This window comes from Odontomachus brunneus, unplaced genomic scaffold (assembly GCF_010583005.1).
Source record: "Odontomachus brunneus isolate Ranch 3 - 2012 unplaced genomic scaffold, Obru_v1 Obru_scaffold_395, whole genome shotgun sequence".
Classification (NCBI taxonomy): Eukaryota; Metazoa; Arthropoda; class Insecta; order Hymenoptera; family Formicidae; genus Odontomachus; species Odontomachus brunneus.
Window position 1 is genome coordinate 7,864 of NW_022639845.1, and position 3,521 is coordinate 11,384.

The window sequence follows — 3,521 nt, forward strand, 5'->3', positions numbered from 1 at the left end:
CCCCACAAGACTGGTGGTGGAGCAAGCTCCACCTAACGGCCCCAGCCAGCCGGGCGATTGGAGTCAGGGCCGCCTACTCCTACCGGAGATTAGGCCCATCGGCCCTGTGGAAGTCGCCGGGCTCCCCTGCAGTGGAGGGTCTTTTGACCCTCTCTAGCAACCGCGGGGCTGCAGCCCACCGCGGTCCGGTTTTCTGTGGGGGGTTTCCTTCCCCGTTGCCGCCGTTCACCAGCGATCCTCAGGTAGGGGCCTCTTTTTCGGCCGAAATCGAAAGGTACTGCCGCCGAGCCTTCATCGGATCGCCGGTACCCCTCCACCACGATAAGGAGGGGGCAGGAGGGAAACCAGTCTGACTGACCTGCCAGGGGTTCCTGCGTACAGTTCTTGAACAAAAAAAAAAAATTACGAGCAGATTCCTCAGGCTTGAGGAAACGAATTTTGGTCGGCATAGTTTTGCCGTTACCGCGAGAAACCACGTGGAAGTATCCGCTTGTGCGATTTGGAAACACAGCTCTGCCATCGTAGCGTTCGCCGTACGACTCGCACCACTGTTATTACGACAATAGGGCCGTAAAAGTTTGAAAATCGTATGTGTAAATGGCTCTCAAATAAATAAATACGTAATAAATACTGCGACGCTTTTCCTTGTTGAGTGTGCCGACAAATTACCGCGACTCCCGAACTTTGACTCGAAATCACGAACGCGAAGTTGGGCGCCAGGTGCGGTAAGGCCGCACCTCCTCACAAACTATGTTCGCCAAAACCGGCATTAATTCAAAACCGGGAAATCGGGAGTCTACGGGACCGGTAGCTCACCTTAAATTTAAGTCGGAGATGGGAGTGGTTGGTAGAGAGGAAAAGGAATAGGCCAAAAGAGAACATCGGGAACTGAATGATAATATGATAATTAAGTTTATTCGATATGGACTCACACGTTCCGACAAATACCCGCAATCACTCCGCTGGATACATTAACAATATGGTATCCACGGATCTTGCGAGACGCTCGATATTACTTCGATAACGACTGGTTAGCACCGATGAACATTTTCTCGGCCACTCCTCATTAGGGACGGTACAACGGCAGGCATGCGACGAGTGGTTGGTCTTATAGAATTTCGACGCACAACTCTTGCCAGGACCCTCTTCGAGATCCTCCGACATCCTCGCTCTGGTTCACCCGGTGACGCAAGATCACGATTCCTCCTTGCAGGTACCGGTAACGGCTAGTATTACTGGCTACTCGGATCGGGACTCTTGCCAGAACACCAAATTCTCTCAACGTCAACTCGCGTATGCTGGCACGAAATCGAGACGGTAAAACAATAATAATGTGACGGGATTCACGAATCGCCAAAAAGAGCCCCTGGCTCTTGTACTTCCTTTTTCTTGGCTCCCGTCGTCTTCCGTCTCTCTTTTTCTCTTTCTCTCTCTCTCTCTCTCTTTCTCTCTTTCTGGGATCCACCAATCACCGCCATTTTAGCGGTCGCCTTTGTTTCTCGTTCTTTTGTTGTCATCGACTCCTGATCTTTCGATCTCCGTATTGTCAGCTGTCTTCGCTCCGGCGGCTCTTGTTTTGACTGAAACGTAAACACCACCGGCAGCAAACAAACTCGGGAATATACTCTTTCTTATTGTTAACCGGAATTGGGATTTAAAGTTCCGATACCTACCTTATTCTGGAAACCGTGATCCTGATGAGGACAACGACTCGCTTCGTCTGCTTCCGATCCCACGCCGTCCTTTGACTCTTCCCTTCTCGGGTCGGCTGAGAGAGCTTGGGGCACAATACATGGGACGCGGGATCAAACCACTCCTCCGCTACGACTTCTGTCTGCCTTCACTAAATTTTCGCTAATATTTCCGCGGCCGGCGGTCGGCCTCGCGCTCCCGGAAATATATTAACATTACCCGAGGCGATCGCATGCAACGATAGATACGCGTTGATCCTTGGGCCCTGGTGACGGGTGCCCTCCGGGTCACCACGTCACAACTCCCTCCTCCCCGGGGAAGACCGGAGGTATAACGCGACGGGCTTGAGCTTCTGACCATTCACTCGCCTCTGTGCACTTGGACTCGTCTGATTTTCGCGAGTTCCTTCGTCCTTTATCTCTGTCTTCCGCTACCGAATTTTCCGCATGTGGAGTGGCATTATTGGGAGGCGCATTATTGGGACTTACCTCTTCCGCCCCCGCCCTTGGCTGTTCATTCCCTCCGTTCGCCTTCCCCCCCTGGGGCACCTCAAGGAGGATGGGATAAGAAAAATGGGTGAGTGGGAGTATCTGAGTCACTCATCCAGCATCGACAAGGAGGAAACCAACAGAAAGGCGTTTCGTCTTACTTTCATAACTTTATTCTTGTTGGTAGCCTTGTCTACATCAGCGCGGTAGTCGGTACTGCGGCAACGATAGCTTCGGCGAGATCAATGTGGTCGGCGAAAGCCTACCACGAAACGGAAGAAAAGAAAGAAAAGAAAAATCACGGTACTGAACCACACCGAGACCGGGAACGGAACACGAAACAAAAAAAAATTATAATAACAAAATGCTAACTGTAAGAGAGGACGCGAAGCACAAAAAAAAATAAATCAATCTCCCACCAATGTCGCAACGAAATTAATAGATTTATGGAGAAGAAGGCAAGCCCTACATCTTTATTTCTTCCGTTACCCCTCCGTGCCTCACGGCTGGGGCATCCTTTTTTTGAATTTGAGGAGTCGTCGCCTCTCCACTCCTCCCGGCAGCGGGGGCACTCACGCAATGTGGTCCCCTTGGTGCCGCATCGGTAGCAAAATTCCTCCGACCGCGGCCGAGGGCAGTCGGAGTACCTATGCCCTTTACTCCCGCAATTCCAGCACGTCTCGCGACGGCGGCGAGACGTCGATCGGGCGGTACTCCGCGGTCGCTCTCTGGAAGGTGACCTTGACGGGCTCCCATGAGTGGCGGCCGTGTTTCCTGGGGACCGCTCAAGGCCCACCTGCTCTCGGGCGGCAACCACCAGGTCGTCTAGGAGATCCCAAAACCCTTCCGTCTGAGTCGACGCGTCGACCATGGAGGGTATCTCCCTGACAACCGCGCCACGGGTGGTCGTGGTCTCCCCCAGATGGGTCTCCCAAAGATCCCGGGCTCCCTCCCAGAAGCCGGGGTGTTCCCTAATAATGTTCAGGAACACCGCCTTATGTTGTCTCCGGAACCTCGTCCACCTCCTTTCTGTTTCGGTTTCCGGCATCTTGTCGTATTTGTCTGTACCAGAAAATTTTCATCCGTTTTAGAGGCATGTCTCTTCTGTGGGTCTTCCCGACACCCGGTAGATACTGTCTCTTGACGATAAACACAACTGTCTCAACACTAAATTAGCGGTATTCCTCGATACCAGATAGTATTGTCTCAAACTACTAAACACATTTTTTTTCTTACCACCAAAATACAAAAACTCTCACTACCCGACAGGCGACATCTCCTGACCTCCAATACGCGAGCACCGTGCCGACACCAGAATTGCGAGATTGTTCGACATTGGTC